The 7,500-nt window shown below is 35.5% G+C and overlaps 1 long non-coding RNA gene across 1 annotated transcript in view; it reads right to left on the bottom strand.

Annotated features, from left to right (window-relative positions):
* Positions 1-2,022, bottom strand: part of LOC118763059 — a 10,276-nt gene extending 8,254 nt beyond the window's left edge. Inside the window, exon 1 of the long non-coding RNA XR_004998813.1 lies at positions 2,008-2,022. This is a non-coding gene — a long non-coding RNA (uncharacterized LOC118763059). The remainder of the gene's footprint in view (positions 1-2,007) is intronic.
* Between the last annotated feature and the right edge of the window lie 5,478 nt (positions 2,023-7,500).

The following is a 7,500-nucleotide window of genomic DNA, read 5'->3' as shown; positions in this document are numbered from 1 at the left end:
TATATATATATACACACATTCATATATATATACACACACACATTATTACATTATATCTATGTATGTTTATTTATACATTTCATATATTTACGTGACAAAATCAAACCAAGGCACAAGATAGCTGCCTGAGTGGAAATTATTCTAAATTGCTTTGTAAGCAAAATGTAAGACTAGATGATGGCTCTTATGCCTGCCTTCTCTTGGGTTGTTATAGAGAATGAGCTTGCTGAGATCATAGCAGAGAAGAGGAGTTGTGGGGGAGAAAAATGGGCTGAGTCACATCTTGATAGCAGAGCTTCATTATCTGATACCAGTTTCTATTTTACTCATATTAACAGCACCCACTTTATGTCCTCTCATAAATCCCTGACAGATTTTGCAAAGCCATTAATTTGGAACTCATAATAATAGTTAACCTCCTAAAACTGATTTTGTTCTGTAACTTTAAATTATGCGCCAGTATTTATTTATTTTCTCTTTAAAAAATATTCAAGAACATTTTCCATTTTAGAGGATAAACCAAAAATTCTTTGAAAATCTTATGAAGCAGATGTGATACAAAATTTTGAAAACATTTTTTTTTGCCATATTCTTCTTTGCATTAATTCAAGGAATGATAGAACTGATGGAATGGTGCTGTACTAACTGCCTTGCAATGTTTACTTATGTTTGTTTATATCTTCAGCATCTTTAACTCTTATGTCCATATCTTGTTAGGGTTTACTCTGCCTTTCATTCATCTAGGTTTGATAAATAAATAGCAGTGAAATATTGCACCCCTCACCAAAATGTATACTTATGTCAATGTAAGAAATCATTAATACATGTAGTGGTAGAAATTACAGAAAACTGGACAAAATTTCTCAGTATTTAGCCATGTTGCATTATGTCCCAAGTTCTAACTTTACGACTGACATAACTTTTCATCCTCTTGGGATCAAGAAAATAAGGAGCCACAAAGTACCAGGATAAATTTAATCCACTCCATCCTTCTTGCCAAAACTTGCTGCCTTGTGTCAAAGGTAGAAATTATTATTACATGATTACATCAATATGAAATAACTAAATTTGATACTATTTACCCATATAACAGTTGTTATTATTATCATCACCACCACCACCACCACTGTTGTCATTATCATCATCATTTGAGTTTTTCCATGCTGACATAGGTTGGGTCTCCTGTCGTTTTTACCAACTATTGTGGCCCTTCATGTACAGCAGTCTAGCAGACACATCAACAACAAAAAAATGAAAGAAATCAACCAACCCTAATGTTGCATGTGGTTATTTATTTATTTATATTTTCCTTTTGCTGTGTTTCCATGCACAGATTCCCTTCCCATCAACAATCACTTTATAACATGAACTCAGACCATTTTATTGTCCTACCAGCACTAGAAAATTTGATCCAAAGAAGACTGTATAGTTCCTTGTATCCTACATTCTATTCATTCCTTTATTTTATTTATCTTCTTTTTTTTTTATTGACAATGCTTTTGGCAAGTGGAGGCACTTCCTGATATAGCCATTTCAGAGTGTGGAGTGAGAGGATTTCATCATGCCACCAGCACTGATAAGGTTACTTTTGACAGGAATAAAGAACCTCTTTTATTCCACAATGTCTCCATTCTGCTTTTCATACTGGTATTTCTGGCATGATTTTTACAGATGGATGCCCTTCTTTCACAAGCCTCTTTATTAAATGCATTTCATTATGACACTAAAACTATACAGTTGTCCATGTAATGACTGATGAGATCTTTCTACACAATATAACTTTTATCAAAAGTTTCTGGCAATCAACTCTGTAGGTGGAAAGGTTTGACAAAAAGAAAAAAACGGATGTAGGAATGATATATTGGCAATCTAGCAAGACTACAAATAACAATTTGTCTCCATATGTTTGAGTAAGAATATATTACATCTACTACTAAGGCTCAAAGTGGCACTCTATGTTTAGTGTTCCTTCTATCCAGCATTTGATACAAAGGGCTATACATATACACTCACACACACACATGTGCACACACATACACACACACACATGCACCCCGCCCCCATATATATATATATATATATATATATTGTACTGGGTGAGGCAGAGAGGACAGACGTTTTTGAAAAATTCACACAATCATTAATTTTACCTCCAAACAAATTTTATTGACATTAATGTGTTCATATTGAATTAGCATTTGTCAAAATCAAGTGTGGAAAACAACATCCATCATGTGGTGTCCGTTTTCATTGATGCATTTCAGAAGGCGTTCTTAGAAGTTGGCCTCCACTCTCTCTAGCATTACTCTATCAATTTGGGCAACTTCCATGCGAATAGCTCCCTTCAAATTGTCCAATGTACAGGCTTATGCACATACACATGTGCCTTGAGGTGTTCCCACAAGAAATAATCACACATGGACAAATCAGGGAACTAAGGGGTCTAAGGAATGTCATCAAACCTGGAAATGAGGCAGTCACTGAAGAGAGGGTGAAGAACATCCATTGATGCTCTGGCTGTGTGGGCTGTCACCCCATCCTGCTGAAACCACACGCATCGAATAGACATGTTTGCATTGTAATTTAGGCACAAAGAAGTTGTTTATCCTCTCGATGTAATGCTGGGAGTTCACAATAACAGCATTTCCATTATTATCTTCAAAAATGTAAGGACCAATGACAGCAGCTTTTCCAACAGCATACCAGATCATCACTTTTGGGCTGTGCAGTGGTCTTTCATGCAGTTCTCTTGGATTTTCAAGGGCCCAATAATGACAGTTCTGCTGATTCCCCATGCCACTGAGATAAAAATGAGCTTTATCACTCGTTAACAAAATGAGGTTGTCATTTTGCCTAAAAAATTGTTTCTATCTGATGTGCGAAGTTAAGCCGCTGCACATAAACCCATGGTTTCAACTGATGCCCAATGACCAATTTGTACAGGTGAAAATGCAGGTCTTCGTGCAAAATATGCCTTACTGATTGATTATTGAAGCCAAGTTCAGTGGAATGCCATCAAGCAGAGTGATTCAGACTGTGTATCAAAGCTTGTCTGATGCATTCCACATTTTCCAGGGTCCATACCATTTGTGGCGCCCCCACCAGTCTCCTATTCATTAGTGTACCTCATGTATGAAGTGCATTCACCTAATATACAAGTAAGAACAGCCTGATTTTGGTGAATTTTGAAGTGGTGCTGAAACTCACGCTGAACTGCTGTTACAGACTTGTTATTCTTCACATAACAGTCATGGGCAAAAATGTGATGCTCTATCATCCACAGCCCTATAGCTTCACCTCAAAAGAGAAAAATGCTAAGACACCTCGGATTGAATGGCACCTGTCGGACATATGCCTTGCATCCTTGGGGCTGAGCAATAGCCATTTCAAAAACGTCCATTCTCTCTGTCCCACCCTGTATATAGCTCTTACCAGATCATCATGCTTAAGTGCAATGCAATTAATCAAGTTCTGCTCTTCATGTACTTTGGTTTCGATAGAACTTATAAAACTTTAATGGGGTTGTAGGCTATATTTCAGATGTAGGAGGAATGGTGTGAAGACTGGTGGGAGTTGGATTCAGTTGAAAGGAAAGAGAAAGACAATGAAGTCATTGCAGCAACATTGAAGTTGACAAGCAGTAGTAGGGAGATGATAAAGATGATAAAAGTTGCATAGTTGATGGACAATAAATGCATAACATACACTTACACACACTCCCGTGTTCAATCTTCTGTCCATCACCTGACAACACACACACAAACACACATAGAGACATAGCTATAGTTTAATTAGAAGGCTAAATATGATAAGCAGTTAGCAGGTGGAGGTAAGGAAATGGTAGAGTTACATAGCCAAATATGTATGTGTGTGTGTGTGTGTGTTGTACATGAATGTATGTATTCATGTATGCATGTGTGCATTTGAAAAAAATCTTTTTGATTTCTAAATTTTTAGCATGGGATATTATATTTTGCAAATAAAATCTTTTTCAAAATTTCAATTTTTTTCATTCTTTCCTTTCTTGGAAATGTTTTTCAGAATTTTGTGTTAAAAACAGGAGATTGTGATTCTCAAAAAACAATAAGGTTAATATTTAGGGTCAGGGATTATGGATTAATATTTTACAGTAAACTTAGAGTTTAGAGCATAGGGTTTAGAATTTAGGGCTAGAGTTTAGTGTTACAATTCAGGTTTACAGCTAAATGAAGAAATTAAATACAAATCATTCTGTTGGCAAATAATATTCTTTTAATTTGTTTTGTAAAATCATAATCTGTTGTTTAAAATGAAAATCCAAAGAAATTTTCTAAACAAATGGAAAAAAGTTACGTGGGTTACTTAGTCTGTTACTCTGCTTATTGTTTGTCAAGAAACTTCGTTATAATTTTAGTAATTTACATTGCACCATTAAAGTCAATTCTCTCTGCCTTCAGTCCAACTAATGCTGGGTATTTTGGCTAGTATTAACTATCACTTTGACCTAGATGAGGATTATGATAAGAAATTACCATATATAGTATGTTTATTAACAAGTACAGAAGGTGCTAGTCATAGCTTGTTGGTTACAGGAAATTTCTTCATCTGCCCCACCTCCAACAAATGTAGGTAATAAGGAGTAATATATATAGGTGATATATGAGGGGTGTATGTAAATTGTAATAGGTAGGCAATTACACCATAAATAACAGCCAGTGTTCTTACAGGTTTTGCTTTTTAATTTATGCAGTCATAGCTGTGTGGTTAAAAAGCTTGCTTTCCAGCCATGTGGACTCGGGTTCGGTCCTACAATACATCACCATGGGCAAGTGTCTTCTGCTGTAGCCCTGGGACAACTAAAGCCTGTAAGTGGATTTGGTAGACAGAAACTGAAAGAAACCTGTCATATATGCATGTGTATGTGTGTCTTTGTATTTGTGCTTGTCCCACTACGATCACCACTGAACAACCAGTGTTGGTTTTTTTACATGCCTGTAACTTTGTGGTTCAGCAAAAGAGGCCAATGGAATAAGTACTAGGCTTTAAAAAAATATGTACTAGGATCAAATTTGTTTGACTAAACTCTTCAGGGTGGTGCCCCAGCATGGACACAGTCCAGCGATGAAATAAGAAAAAGGTAAAAGAAAAAGATTGACAACCAACTTCATGTACTAAATCACTTTTCTAAAATAACAGAAGGTATCTACATAGATTAATTAAATCCCTCATCAAACTAATGGAAACACCTATGTGGCTGCATGACCTGCATGAAATAGCAACCACATCTGCTTAAAATCATATTGCACTATCTTAAATAAAGAAGAATATATTAGAACTGATATATAAAAACACAGGATGGTCACACTGGGAACACTTTTGATCACAAGACTTCTGAATCAGATCTGCTTTGTGGTTGAAGAATTACAATAACTTCCTGACTATTTCTATGAAAGGGTCTGCATGTGCAAATGTTTAAACTTTTAGAGAAGCATGTTTATCAATGAAGAGTGAATGGCTACAGCTATGAAAGCAAATCATGCTGCGGAGTGTGGCCTATAACTTCTCACCATTTTATATCCACATATTTGGAGCACTAAACCTTATTTCTAAGTCTAAGGTGAGTTAAGTCACTGCAGACTACAACTATCTCCCTCCTCCTCATCCTCCTCATCCCACTCCTCCTCATCCTCTTTCTTCTCCTCCTTCCCCCACCCTCCTCCACCTCCTGCTACTACTACCACCACCACCACTGCTGCTGCTGCTGCTACTACTACTACTACTACTACTACTACTACTACTACTAATAATAATAATAATAATAATAATAATAATAATAATAATAAGAGGGGTGAAACTGTATGGTATATCGTTAGCAAGTGCTTGAAATTGGCAAAACATGAATATAAAATATGCCATGAGAATGTGGCAAGAATGATGCATTGGGAGCTCTGTGGAAATCATGGCCTACAAAGAGCAAAGATGTGGTATGAGCAATCTTAGGAAGGAGTCACTGAAAATGAAAATTGCAAAATCCTGTGGGATACGATGATCCAGTGCAATCACTTGACCAGACATCAGAAACTGGACATTGTTGTGGTGAATGAAAAAGAAAGAACATGCATGATAATCGACATAGCATGCCCCAGTGACAACAGGATCAATGTGAAAGAAGAAGAAAAAATGAACAACTATGACGATTTGAAGTGGGAAATATGAAGGTTGTGGTCAATGAGGAAAGTAGACATGATACCAATAGTAATTGGGTCATTTGGAAGTATCAGCACTCAATTACCAAGATGGCTAAAAAAGATTGGTGTAAATGTGAAGGTACAACACCTACAAAAATCAGCATTGCTTGGAACTGCAAGAATTCTTCGCAGAGTTCTTCAAGCATGACCAGTAAACAAGTGTCACCTTAGTCTGTTGGTGTGGACAGAAGACACTTTCCATCATATCCAGCAAAATAAGCTGTGAGTTTTTAATACATAATAATAATAACAACAACAACAACAGCAATAATCCTTTCTATTATAGGCACAAGGCCTGTAATTTTGGGTGAGGCGCTAAGTTGATTACATTGACCCCAGTACACAACTGATTCTTCTTATTATTATTAAAGGATACATCTTGAACTATATTACCCAGTATATCCTTACTTTTTATTTATTGAAATTTAGCTTCTATTTCTTGCAAGATGAATGACAATGTAGAGGCTCCTTGTTTAGTTCATTTTCTCCCATTTTTATTTTTAGAATGATGGTTAGAAACAGTTATTCAAAACATGGAAGAAAATGAAGAAAAATTCAAAATTCATTTTGTTTTTTACAAATGTTATATTAAATTCATATAAATAATCTAATTGAAACAGTTATCACTTTTAAGGGATAAGGCACTCTAATATTAATTAAAATTACAAGCAACTCCAATCAATGGCTTGTTTTTCTCCAATTTGTCTAGATTTGAAGGAAGTTGAGATCCAAAAACAAAGAGGCAGCCTTATAAAGACGTTTAATTATCCAAACACACACAGGTTTACTTTTTTTTGTTGCTTGTTTGTTTTTTCTGTGTTTGTATTTGTTTTGAGTGAGATTCTTTGAAACATGTGATGTTTAATGTCAAAGATACTTCAAAGAGATATGAAATGCACATACATTTATAAATATATATATATATGCACATGCATGCATCTATGTACATTCGTACAGTAAATGAATGTGCATAAAAATAAACACATATATTGACATGCATTGATACACATATACATGCACAAAAACACATACTATATAAACATACACACACACACAAACATATATATGCATCCATAGACATAAAACATACACTTATATATACATATACAGATGCAAACACATACACACACTGTGCGCACGCATACACACACACACACACACACACACACACACACACGCACACACACACATGTAGGAAAAAGATATACATATGCACATCATGCACAATCAGCCAATGAAATATACATGGAAACATGAATTTTCAGTCACATAT

This window comes from Octopus sinensis, linkage group LG4 (assembly GCF_006345805.1).
Source record: "Octopus sinensis linkage group LG4, ASM634580v1, whole genome shotgun sequence".
NCBI lineage: Eukaryota > Metazoa > Mollusca > Cephalopoda > Octopoda > Octopodidae > Octopus > Octopus sinensis.
This window is presented reverse-complemented; position numbering and strand designations above follow the sequence as displayed.